At 38.0% G+C, this 14,112-nt stretch overlaps 1 long non-coding RNA gene across 1 annotated transcript; it reads left to right on the top strand.

The window, feature by feature from the left end:
* Window positions 1-1,885: 1,885 nt before the first annotated feature.
* On the top strand, window positions 1,886-9,451 carry LOC135406620 (uncharacterized). Its single transcript, XR_010426385.1, has 2 exons — window positions 1,886-2,089; window positions 9,109-9,451. It is a non-coding gene; the product is annotated as an uncharacterized LOC135406620 (long non-coding RNA).
* Window positions 9,452-14,112: the final 4,661 nt, after the last annotated feature.

Raw genomic sequence — 14,112 nt, 5'->3', positions numbered from 1 at the left:
GCAAATCTAGTATGGGCACAAATCCCTTTGCTGTAAAAGATTGACACAGAATATTTTATTAACATATTTTGCAAATTTAGACATTAGCCTCTAGTCAACTGGGGAACTTTCTTAACTTTTAAATATAGTAACTGCTTGTTTTAGTGGCTGTTTTTTCTATTTCTACTAATATATGTATTTTTTTAATGAACACCGAATGATTGAATGAAGGCAGCATTAATACAGATAAATTTATTTTGCATTCTGGTAAGATGACATGAAGACACAGAATGTTTCACTGTTAGACTCACATTTACTTATTTTTAGTTGTGCTTTAGTATATTGGCTAATATTTATTTATCCTTTATTTCTGCAGAATCAAATTTGCATCTTCCACATATTAACATTTTGTATTACGTTTCTGCTGTGAAATACTTGAAAACATCTCTATCCTTCTATTAAAAATTTAGTCACTGGACATGAAACTGTGGTCTAGGATAAGAGTTTAAAGGTTTCTCTTTTTTCAAACAAAGCAGTAAGGATATCGGGCTAAATTTGCCCTGTAATGGGAAGCTGAGGCCAGATCTTCTGGCTTTATTCTGAATTCAGCACAACTTTGGACAGAATGTAAAGTTTACAATCCTCTACTGAATGTATGAAATCTATTGTTACTGAGCATGGAACGTGACTAAAGATTTCCCAAATAGTTCTGAGCCATAAAGTTCACTAGTTGCAAGGACAGCCTAGCACACCACAGGAGTGGGTTATATGTGCTCAGAATAAAGTGCCAGAGAAAATATGAGAAATTTTCAATCTCTAAAATTCTCTGAAAATATTGTCCCTCAAAGTTAATAAAATATTTAGTTCCTCAGTGTTAATTTCTCATAACACTGCATGGTGTGCATTATTTTGTTTATTTCTCTATTTTTCTGCAAGACTCCAACTGAAACTATACCCTTAGCATTTTAGGCCAGTAATTCCTGTGCCCAGAGCTGTCATATAAAGCAAATTCATGGCAGGAACTCAACTCATGTAGGCTACTTGCTACACAGCATTTAGTGGTGACATGCAGGTGACTGGGGATTTTTCAAAAACGGGTAATTCTGAACCCTGATAGGCAAACACTATGATAAATATGTTTATTTTATGATACAGCTCAGAACATAGCAAATAATTCTTCTAATGCCATAGGATGCGTAATGAAATGGGAATGTGCTGCTAATACATGGTTGGAAGACATTGAATGATGACACAACTATGGTTTTTACAATTAGGATTAATTACAAGAATTTCTGTCTGAACTGAGGAGATTATTGAAGAACTGTTAGGCAGAAAAATGAGGGCTTCTTTAATGTTGCAAACCTACGTCACCAGTAGTATGTGGCATGGGGAAAAAGACAAATGCAAAAGACGCAAATGCAGAAATGAAGGACAAATGCAAAATCTTTATGCCAAAATCTGGAAATTACTTTGTAAAAGGTGCTGCTAGATTCATCTAGAACGCTGTGGACAGTTCTGTTCATCCACGTTCAAGAACAATGGACTCAAACTGCAAACACAAAAGATGAGTATGAAGATTTGGGAAAGAGACCCCAAGGATGAGTTTGGCAAAATGAAAGCTGAGGTGTTTGTCTTTTATAGGTGCATGAAGGCAGGTAAAGATTACTCAATTAAACCAAAGCTCAATGTTAGTTCAAGAAGTGGGTGAAAAACTGGCCCCGATTCAAACCTACATTTGGAATTCAATGAAAGTTTATATGTCTAAGAGAAATTCTATGTTGAAATAACCTTTCTGTATTGGGAGATGGTGCCTGAATTACCCTTAGTACCTTTGTACCCGATGTACTTATGAATGGAACTTCAGTAAGGTGACATCAGAGAACAAGACCCAGCGGCTTGGGAAGTAGTTCCAGTTCTAAGTCCTGCCCACACAACCTGTCAGTTAACTCTTAGCTTAGACTGTCCTGTCTCTCCTGATAGACGTGGTCAGACAGATACGTGTCCTGACAGATACGTGGTCAGACACCAGAATGTGGTTTGTTCACCTGCTTGATTTTAATGCTTTGACAAATATGCTGTCTAGTAGCTCAGCATCTCATAGAAATTTCTGGTGGGTATTTGATTGTTAGAGCGACTGCTACAAAATCTGCAATACTGCAATTGCCAAATGTATGTTAATGCAATTTTGATAGATTTCCCAAGGTTAACCAGAAATGATTTTGAGGTTTGAGGCTGATGATGCTGTGACTCATATTAATGACAAATGGCAGTAATACAGTTCTTGCAAGCAATTTTTAAGCCAGACACAACGCACAAAAGCCTAGCAGAAGATTTGACAGCAGGTAATGAGTTTACATTACAAACCTTAGATTAAACTTAATGGTTGAGATGTAGATTTGGGAAATAATAATGGAAGATAAGTGCAGCCTTGCATTGTGGGGAGCATCTGCCTTTTGGAAAACCTTGAAGTAGATGAAGACATGGATAAACAGAGAAATCCTGACTGAGATCAAATTAAAAAAGAAACACTACATGAAAAGTGGAAGCTGGTATGGGCTTTCCAGGAGGAATATAAAGACAGTGCTCCAGTGTATTGGAATGGACATCAAAACTCAGATAGCACTGAAATCAGTGACCAATGTGAAGGGCAACAAAATGGACCTCTGTAAAACTGAAAGCATGGGGAAGACTGAGGCACGCAGGGCCTGTCTCGCTCTCTGGTGAGGCCTGAAACTTCTTCTGGCTGACACAGAAACTATGGGGTGGGGCATTGCATCTTGTTGAGGAAGAAGAATTTAGGGAATACATAAACCTACTGGCTGTAGGTGGATAGGTTTTGGTAGTCGGGGGCTGTCGGGGGTCCCCTGTTAGGATCAGCCAGGGCTGCCCCATGTTAGACAGAGCAACTTCCAGCTGGCTCCAGCTGACCCACCACCAGGCACGGCTGAGCCCCACAGCCATGATGGTATTGCTGTGGGAACAGCTGGGATAAGGGAGGGCAGAATGGTCAAAGGAAAAGTGTGAGAGACAGCCCTGAGAACAGAGAAAGAAAAGAGAGTGCTGCATGGTGGTGGAGAAGATACTGTGGCCTGTGGAAAACCAATGCAAGAGGAGATGGATATTCCTGAAGGAGCTGCAGCTCCCATCAAGACCCCACACTGGAGCAGGGGAAAAGTGTGAGAAGAAAGGTGCAGCAGACAGAAACAGCTTTATACTGATGGTAACCAGTAGCCTCCACCTGCCTCTCCTCACCTTGCTGAAGGGACTGAGTAACCTGTGGGGATAATAAGTAGGAAGGGGTGGACTCTGGAGTGATGGGATGGAGCCTGGGAAGAGGTAGAGAGAAGGCGGTTTTCCTAATTGTGTGATTAATTTCTCTAAGTGTGTATAAAAGCCAGGTTTCCTTCACAGGTGTAAAGGGGAGTGTCTCTGCTCTACTGAAAGGTGCAGCTCTCCCCATGCACAGCTGCTCAGCATTGACTTTGTCCGGGAGAAAATGCACTTGTCATGAAATACATGGGTAGTCTTTTTGAACTGAGTGAGGCTCAACCTACTCCAGCAAACCACACAGTCGTATACAAAAGCTGCAGAAGGCAGCATCCCACACATCCCATGGAGTTTTCAAGATGTTTAGCAATTGAAAATAGAGCTATTAAAAATTTGTGAACGATCTGATATTTTGGGGGTAGAACAGGATGAGATGCAGAAGAAAGGTGTCCATTTAAGAGTCTGTTAGTATATTTTCTTTACCCTACTCTTTCTTAAGAGGTCTTTTCTCAGTCTTAGTTTTCATAGTTTTGCTGATGCCATGGTTTCCCCCAGTTTGTTCTGAGCAGAAAGTGAGTGAAAGCTTAGTGAAAAACTTACTGATTTTGAACTAGGTTAAATAAGAAAATATTTTAAAAACAGAGCAACTAAGCTTTCTGCACTTTTGACCTTCCTAGGAAAATTACATATTCACATTCATTAGTTCTGCTTTTTGTCATTTTGACAAATGTCAAATGTTTTTACTGGAAAAAAGCTTTTTGCAGTATTGAAAATTTTAATGGGTGTGGTAATGGAGAAAATGTCCCTTTTTTGACTTTATTTAGAAAGTTATATTTGATATCTGTGGACAAAATGAAATTGCTATTCTTTCTGTCCCTATTTCTTCCTCTCTCTTCTACCCCTGGTATTCCAGGCTTTAATCAAATCCTTAATGTCACTTAAATGCAATTTGTGTTTAACAGATTTAGGTTTCAGTTAAATACCTCTCAGTTATCTGAACTCAGTGATTTGGAGAAATGCTGTAGTAGAGCTTCTGAGACTGAAGGCTTAGAGAAAGCTCCAGGGCTCAACAGCTCTGAAATTGTGCTGCTCTGTATGGAAAATGGCATCTTGCTTTCTCTTAGCAGAAAAATGTCTCACCAATTTGAATAATTGTATGTGCTTTGTCTTAAAGAAATTGTGTTTCATGTAAGATAATACTTGGGAAAGGTCAGATCATTACTCTCACTCGATTGCTCATTTAAGCTAGATGCTTCCAAAAGGCATTTGGAAGAAAGTTGTGTCTGGGGAGGGAAAGTAGGAACTGAGAAATGATTTGTTCCTTTCCCAGATCTGCTTTGCATCCTCATCCTTCTCATATTAATATTGGTTTCATCTATGGTCAGTTACTGCATTTTTTCATGGGGGACTCTTCCAAAATTTGTGAAACAAAATGATGGATCATTGACTTAAAAAGTCCAGCTTATGGTAAGAATATGTGCTATGTCTTTGGATAAAATATTTTTCTCAGAAGCTCAGCCTCTACACTTTCTGAGGCTGTCAGATGCTCTGTCTTGTTGCCAATGCACTTTGGAGTAAATGTGAACCAGCAGTGGTCAGTTTTTCTGCATTTATCATCACCACCAAACACCTGGGCATAACACTTCACCTTGTCTGAACTTGCAGCCCTTTTTAACTGTGCTCCTGCAGAGAGCCCCAGACAGATTTGAGCTCAATTGAGTGTAAAATAGAAGATGCAGTGAAGAACTGATAATTATCACACATTGAGCTCTTGGTTGCTAGTGCTGCCTAAAAAGTAAGAACATTTTTATTATGACTCCTTAATTTCTGCTACCTAACTTTTCCTGCCAATGTGGACATCTTCCCACATTGGGTGTACACTTAGGCTGAGTATTTTGGGAAAATTTGAGCAAAAAAAAAGCTCAGTCATTTCATCAGAATGAAATTAGGGGAAAAACACATTGCTTGTCAACATTTTTACAGCCCTTTAGTTGTCAATATCTAATGTACCCATGAGGTAAAGCAGAGATGCAACATTTGAGATGTAGGTTGGGTTTGTGACAAAGATGTGCCTTTTCTTTACTTTTTAAAAAAATGCTAGCCCAGTTTGGAGAAATGACTTGGAAAAATACTAGGTTGCACATGTTCTGTAGTGACTAGTGTACACATGGTGGGTAAATGCACTAGAATCCATACAGAGAGATGTTTCTCTATACCATCCATGGTGCATCTGAAAACTTCCTCCAGTTACTTTTCCTTATTTCCAAAGGTGTGGTGTGACTGAACACAGATATACAAAGCAAGGAGATTTTTTTCCCCCTTTTTCTTTTTCTTTCTTTTTTTTTTTTTCTCTTTCATAGGAATGCATAAGTTGCAGCCCTGGTATAGACATAAGGACAATTATTAGATTAGGTTAGAACAAGAACCTGTAATATGTATTGGAGGGAAGAGCAGCAGCCAGTTTGTGCAGGCTTTGTATGAAAAATATGGGATTTGGGTAAAGAAGCTGAGGATAAGGTTGCTGTACTGGATGAGTAGAAGGCTGGAGGACCCTGTGATGCTACAGAGAAATTTAATTTGAATGTAAATTTGAGGGCAGTAGAAAGGCTGGTGGGGGAAGGGAGTTTAAAGCCTTTGGGGAGAAGCTGAGAATTGGAGGCAATTTTTTAAGAAATGCTAGGATTCAGATCCCAAAACAGAAAATGAGTGATGAGATTGAGGATAAAATAAGGGACTGGGTAGAGAAAGAAACAGTACAGACAATTTGGGGATGGGGAGCAAGTGCAGTAGGTGCTGTGTGCATGGCAATATGGATTATCCACAAGTTGGGAAGTTGAGAGAGAAATAGGGAGGACAAGAAATTGTGTATGTGCAAACCCTCCAGGCCGATGTGCTGATCTTGGTGATGGAACTGTGAAAAGTGGTACTATTCTTTGTTAACTGTGGGAGAGATTTTTCCCTTCCTGCTGCTATGTAATTTCTCCCCACTCTTGCAGGAGTTAGCTTGGATTTTTGAGATGTAGGCAAAATATGTAAAAGAGTGCTGTCAGTGTTTTGTCATGCTGGATAATATCCTGGGCTGGCCTGCTGAGTATGATAAGAGTTGTTAAGTATGATAGGAGTTGTTTCCTAATTCTGTGCACTAATAAGATCTTATATTACTATTTCCCCAATGTGGAAATGGAGGTAATGCAGCCACCAATTTAGTGAGATGTTACTAAATTTATAAATGTATTATCCATAAAGTTGGTTGTCGTAATTCTGTGAAAAATACAATGCCATTCCTTTCTTCCCCAGAGCTGGATTTACGTTTTTATTATATATTTTCATGGGACTCAACAAATGAGAGCAAATCTAGGAAGCCAGTTATACTTGCCTTGCTTCTTGGCTTTTGATGGAACAGATGTAATGACCTTTACCTAGACTGTAGTTAAAATTGAAAATGTGCTCAGAACACTTTTATTTTAAATGTGCTGTCCTGTTTTCTGAAAAAGAAAGAAAACCTATTGAAGGTAGGGATTTTAAGGGTTAGTCAAACTCATCAATCTTTTCATATGCAGCACTGTGTGTGAAGAGGTTTTCTTAAGTTATTCTCAGTAGCAGAGAGATATAACTACTCTGTGGACTTGCTGTTATCTCCAGTTTTGAAAGAAGCAGCTTGATTTTCTGCAATTGTAATTTAAAGCCAGGTGGGAAATTCCTCCCATTGCTCTTTCTTCCTGTTTGAAACTTACTCCAAATTGCAACAATTTTACATCATTAAAAAAAACCCTACTTGTGAAGACTTTTCTTTTACAGTCTGTGTGCCCTTTAAGAATATTTATGGGGCTATTTCCACGTAGGTGCACATGTAACTCCCATTAACTTTAATGGGGTTTTAGGTGGATGCAAGAAGAAATTAATATAGAGTTACCGTGTTTGGAGGAAAGTGGACCAGTCCTTTATTCAGCTGAGATTTCATTAGAATTTCAGATGACAATTTTTAAGAGGGGGCTTGGGGGGGCCTATGTTTCATAATGTGCCTGTGGCAAAATAAGTGCTTAATCTGGCCAGTGTGATTTCTTTTCTTGGTGGGATGTTCAAAATTGAAGTTGCGTTCTTACTACCAGTGCACTGAATGTGTCTCTTTTATTTTCTGTTAACTGGGGAAAAACATATTTCATTCTTGGCTTTTTTTTTTTTTTTTGTCTGCTAAAGTAATTATAAAATGTAAATGAATACACTGTAAGCCAAATCTGAATTACAAATATCCTGTCCCTATTTTTGTGTGAGTGCTGTGCAAATTGTGTTCATCTTCAAGAGCTGCGGACATGGATAGGATTTTGTAATAAGGCATCTGCTAAAGTCTCCTGGTTTTTTTTTTAAAACTGAAAAGCTTCCACATTTCAAATTTGGAAAAGTTGTGTATATATATATATATGTATATATATACATGTATGTAGGCATATATACATATATGTGTATATATATGTATATGGGCATACATGCTCGCTCTCTCTGTTTCTCCACATATACATACACATATATATACATATATATATGTGAATGGTAATACTTTAGGGTAGCTCTTCTTTTATTTCAAAATCAACCAAGATTTGGGTTGGATATTAGAAAAATGTTCTTCCCCCAGAGGGTGGTTGGGCACTGGAACAGGCTCCCCAGGGAAGTGGTCAAGGCACCAAGCCTGAGAGAGTCCAAGGAGCCTTTGGACAATACTCTCGGGCAGGTGGTGTGACTTTTGGGGATGGTCCTGTGAAGGGCCAGGAGTGGGACTCGATGATCCTTGTGGGTCCCTTCCAGCTCAGCCTACTCTGGGATTCTGTGATCTGCACTCTGAAGGTGGTCAGTGGCAAGTGCACCTGTGCTATTGCAGACTTTCAGTTCTGTGGTTGCCCTGCCCTGAGCAGCTGAAGAGCTGTCTTGTCACTTCAGCTCACGGAGGTTGTGGCAGTGGGAGGTTTCTGTTGGTTTGATTGATAAAATCTTCCTTGTATCTTGAGCATACTCACTGATGTTTAGATGGTCTCCTAATTACAGATAGTTGATAGAATCTTCTAGAATAACTTAAAATGCTGTCATGGCTGCTTACAGCAACCCAGCTGCTGTTATGCCCATTGCAGTCCTGTAGATTCTGTGGGGGGAAGAATGCCTTCTACATCCCTTACCAATGACCTTAGTTTAATTACAAGTTTGCAGTAAAATTAACATTGTTCGTATGCAGGGTTTCTAAATTTTTGACCAAGATAGCTGAGTTTTTCAGGTGTTGCATAATTTAGGAGTTAATTTTTCATCTTAACACAGTGCAAAATATAAACATTGATTTAGAAACAATTTAAAGACTATGGAGATCATATTATGTGCGTGATTTTTTTCCCTTTTTTTGTTTGTTTGTTTTGTTTTTTGTTGTTGTTGTTGTTGTTTTCGCTGTGGATTTCATATGATTACAGAAGTGATAGAAAAAGCAGATTTACTATATCTGCCATTCTGCCTTCTGGCATAATTGTGTTAACATTTCTTACAAAAGTTGCATTTAGTGGATATGAATAACAGAAACAAAGTAGTCCTTAACACCTATACTTTGAGAAGTAATACTGCCTTTCAGAAACTTCTGAAAATGAACTAAAAGCTGGCACTTTTATTATGCAGGGAAGCAGACCAATCATCAAAAAAAGGAATTGTTCACCCCAAAGCAGTTAAATATGTAGAAATTAAATAATAAGGCCATGATTTCTTCCAGTCTTTGAGTCATTGCTTTTTTTTTTTTTTTTTTTTTTGCTTAGAAAACATTGCACAAACATGACTTTGGCATTTGATTGAAGTGCAGTATTGTTCAGCTTCAACACATTCTGACATCTTTTGCAGATCAATTAAAGTGCAACAGTGTGGAAGCAATAAAAATGAAGATGTCGTTTTATCCTTAGCTTAGAATAAAAGGAAATGCATTTGAGGAAAAGGATGAAAGAGAAATAAGCTGTTTGAACACAGTCAGCATAACTTTTATGTACATATAAAGTTGTCTGATACTACTCCATGAAGTAAGAATAAAAGAACAAGTAGACAGGAAGAATTTACAAAGTAGAAGAGGAGGAGCAGAAGAATAAGATTATATGTGCAGTATCCAAGCCATCAGCCAGAAAGGACCATGAATTTGGTTTAGAAGTGAGAAATTGAAAAATAAAATCTTAAAAAACAAGGAGTGAATAAATGGACTAGACATTTCTGAAAGAAAAATACTATTGTGACTGAAATGCTCTCTCTGAAGATGAAATCCCCGATCCTGTATGTGTACTTAATTATATAATCAACTTGAGCTTGTCAGTGGCTTTCAGGTGGATACAAATGCAGTGACTGTAAGCAGTCACTGTCACAAATGGGTATGCAAAATGAAAGACTTAGTGCTTACTGTGGGAGCAAATGATAATGAAATAGAAAGGATTTTTACTAACTTCCTTCTGGCAATTTTTTTTAGAGTATTTAATTAATGGAAATATTTATGTGCTGGTTTTATTTTCCTTAATAAACAAACACCTTTTGAAATTGTAGATGGATGTGAAGCTGTTTGATACTTAGTAGAAGAGATTGATGTGCTGAATTTTCTCCAGGTTTCTCCAGAAAGCTAAGTAGTTAACAGAACTACTGTTACTAAAACCAACTGTAAAAATATTTTTCTGAAAAAATCTGTAGGTTCAGCCGGAAATATCAAGAAAAAACAATAATTTCTCTTGGAGTCTACAAATAATGTGTGTGCTTTGAAACATAATACATATTCCCATTGCACCCAGTTATACTATCACACATCACTAAGTAAAGTTGATCATTAAGAAGGTACATTTTTGTATTATTAGGTTTAGTGACACAAGATTTAACTGGAAGCATAGGAAAAATACTTCATTTTGATTTATATGTTTTGTTCTTTGTTTTTCTCTAGTAGAAAGTGCAGGTCATTTGAAAGGTTTCCAATGTGGAGAGAGAGTGACTTGGAGGAAGAACCTGGAATGACGTTATATATGCAGGTGGAGAATGACAAGGAGACAGCTTTAAATCACAGTGAGAACTGAGTCTGCACAGCCAGATCCGTGACCTTTGGGCAACAAGACTTTATTTGTGTTAAGCCTTGTTCAGTGCTGGTGTAGGCTGTGAGAAGGCTGTTATTAAATTTTTGATTTTTCCTCATATCTTACTTGACATGGATTGTTTTAGTTCCCCCTCCATCAAACTATAACAGCACAAAGAAATGGTGAGCCTAGACTTGTGAGTACGTGTGTTTGTTTCTGGTTCTGATTTTTATCACAAACTGCTTCTTTTCCTGTCTCCTACCTATAAAGAGGCATACAATGTAAAAGTACTCCCAAACTCACAGCTTCCAGGCAACTGTGGGTGCCTTGGTTTTCACTTTTGCTCTGAGACAGATTAGAGGTCTGTGCTTTTTGCGGAGACTTTACAGATAATTTTAATTTTATGTAGTTTTGAAAGCTCTGAAACACAAAACGTCTCAAAAAATGAAGTTACTCTTGTCTATTCAGGTCTAGAGGGCTGCAGTGTGAACACAGAAATAGGAGTATTCTTATATCCATGCTCACTAGAGTAAGCATGGATAACTTTATACTCACTGTAAGAAGTTTTCCTGAGACCTTAGATACTTCATTAAAATTCATTGATTTAAGATGGGCCATGTAGTTCGTGGGATTAGATCCTAATGACAGAAGTTGAACTAAATTATGCCCTAATAATTTAGAAGTTTATCCAAATTCTTACAGTGAAACCTCTCAGGTGTGTGTGTATATGTGTTTAGGTATTTTTGTGTGTGTGTGTGTGTACGTGCACAGCTTGGTTTACTAGCCTTTTATACCAAATACCCTTTTAAGGAGATACGTTCAAATACAACACTTCTTTTCCATGAAAATACAGCCTGAAGATAAGCAAGAAGCTTATCTTAAAGCCAAAGTTATATTAATCTTTTCTCCTGCCACTAACAGGGCTCTTGTAAGTACAGTTTTCTCTCCTGAAGATCTCTGAGGCTTAATAAGTCCATATTCATCTGTTTGTCCTCTTTATTGTGATTATGTTGAAATGTTTTATGTTTTAAAAGCAAGTACAGGAAACTGATTTCAGAAGATCCCAACAGCAGAGGAACTGTGATTCCGCAAAACAATACACCAACTCATTTTATTATTCCTATACATTAAATAGTCTGCAGGTTGCCTGTCTATGCAATAGACGTTGCTCTACCATACTTGCCTTGTAGATATTTCCATAGGAACTTTATAAAGCTCTCTAAGTTTTTGCTTTTAAGAATCACATCTACTTCTCTTCAAAAAATATAATAATCCATTGTAATTTCAAATACTTTTTAAAACATGCAAGTTTGTTAAAAACAATGACTATGACTTTTTAAAATAAAGTGATGATATTGTTACATATTGCCTAGAAGTATTAAGGCCTTGGGCAACAGGTTGGAACTTTTTTCTAACAAAATCCAACTTGATTCTTTTTTCCTTCCTTTTCCTCAGAGCTGCTCCCCATTCGGTCAGCTCCCAGCCTGTACCAGTGCCAGAGCCTCTTCCTGTGCACATGGAGAAACATCCATTTGTCCTAATTTTTAATTTCATGAAGTTCTCATTGGCCAAATCCTCCAACCCGCCTAAACCTCTCTGAATGTAAATCCTCCCTATAATGCATGAACCTCCTGGTTTGAGATCATCTGCAAACTTCCTATAAGTTCACTGTGAAGCCTCCTCCAGACCACTACACAAAGTTTTTAAACAGGGAAAATCCCAGGATAGACCCCTGCAGTACTCCCCTGTGGGTATGTGCTGGGAGTAGAAGTGGTGACTGAATGAACTCTGAAAGGTGAGTAAGAGGTTAAGGCGCTCAGTAGCCAGTGATAGAAATTTCTTCGTGTTTATCTATTTTTTCTTCTTTTCTTTCTTCTTTTTTTTTATTTTTTAATATGTTCACACCATTTTCTAAATCCTAATCTATGACCTTTGTACTCAGTTTATTAGGTAAGACTTGCCACTGGTGCATCTGCAACCTTAAAGACTTTAGTTTATCACTTGGCACTTGTGCAGAATATTGAGCTGTCATCCTATTACCTCTTTCTGACTGACCTCAGCCCTTTGCAGCCAAAAAGACCTGTAAACTTGTTATAAACAAATAAAAATCAGGGTTCTTTGAATTACTGTTATGCTTTCTGTCTGGATCCCTTTTACTGTATGCAGAGACTTTGCTAGTAGGACAGGCAAACCTAAAATGTGTAACACAACTTCCTGATACAGACAGTCAATAATAATAACCAGTGAGCAACTATACTAAGCATTAGTTTGCTCACCACTCCTGATCAGACACCTAAAAAGTCTCTGCTGACAAGGTAGTTGGGCCTCTTTTAGTCAGATGGGGAGGAATAATCTACTGCTCCCTGGAAGGAGTTGGTCCTCAAGGTTACTGAGTTGCTGTCAGTTCCCTGGTTTTCCCTTCAGGATCGTGTACCTCTCCTGTTGGGGTCTTTCCCCTTGAATCTCTGAGCTACTACTTATCTTCATCTCAGCAGTCTTACCTCTGCAATTTTCTCTCTCTTATCTTGCACAGTTCCACTATACAGATTTTCTCACATCTCGAGCAATTTCCTTAGAATCTTTGGGCTGAGGTCTCTCAGCTGGGCTGGAGCAGAGCCGGACCCAGGATCACAGGCTGCTGACCTGCTGACTTGGTGTAACACAGTGAACCTGCTCTTGCCTCCTCTCTCCCTCACTTTTTTTTCCTCATTGGCTTTAAAATCAGGCAAGCAAAGGTCAGGCTTAGTGCTGGTGTTCAGAAAGGAGAAAAACTTCTTTTTTTCTGCTCTTAGGATGAGGAACAAATTGTCTGAAACATGCAGAAACAGCTTTTAATAGAGTGTATCTGTTGCAACTCACCTTATCTTTCATTCCAATGTTGGAATAGAAGAGATAAAAGATTTGGTGCTGGGCTATGGCAAGTAGAAGAAATTATAGTTCTTTGAATCAGAGTTTGTATTCAGGCTCATGTGTAAACCTAGCATGAATGAGCCAGTTTTTTACTGGTAACATTATCACTTGGCTTAAACCAAACTGGATTACATTGGTCATATTGAGCTTGAACTGGACCCCACATTTTACTTGTTTTTTTCCATGGCTAAGTACAAAAACTTTGACTGTAGGAAGACAAATTCTGGGAATGGATAAACTGGTGGATATAGTAGTAATGAAAAGGCAGTGGGAGGGACAAATAGTTGTTATATTAAGAACAAAAACAGAAGGAAAATTAGATTACTAGGCTCCCAAGAGAAAATGAAGTTGAAAGAGTTGATAGGAAAATCAATTTCATAAAATAAACTATGGTGAGCAAGAGAAGAGTGATTGAATATAGGGCTACAAACTGTGTGGCAAATGACTGTTTTATAATTACATGGTGCCTAGATTTTTAATATGAAGCTTTAGGGTTGACAAATAGGGAGACATAACTCTTGCTAACATGTCAGCTCCCTGAGCCCACCAAATACTATTGACTATCAGCAGAGACATCAGTCTAAACTCCTGTTGCTACCAGTGCAGAATGAAGCTCAGTTTGCTATAGTATGTCCCTTTTCAATATGGTCTGGCATGAAACTAATGTGGGTAAAGAAATGTGTAAAAATTCTTTTGGTGTGTGTAAATGATTTTTACTAAAATTTCATTTTTTTCCAGAGTGATTATCTCTAGCTGCCATTATGTTTCTTTTGTACTTTTTTCCTCTTACAAAGACCTGGCATATTCCTCTGGAAGCTGAGGAATGAAGACAGCTGTTAATTAAAAGATGAAGAATATTGTAAATTGGCCTGTGCATGAAATGCAGTGACAAAAATAGCAC

The sequence above is a fragment of the Pseudopipra pipra genome, chromosome 2 (genome assembly GCF_036250125.1).
Source record: "Pseudopipra pipra isolate bDixPip1 chromosome 2, bDixPip1.hap1, whole genome shotgun sequence".
Taxonomy (NCBI): domain Eukaryota; kingdom Metazoa; phylum Chordata; class Aves; order Passeriformes; family Pipridae; genus Pseudopipra; species Pseudopipra pipra.
This window is presented reverse-complemented; position numbering and strand designations above follow the sequence as displayed.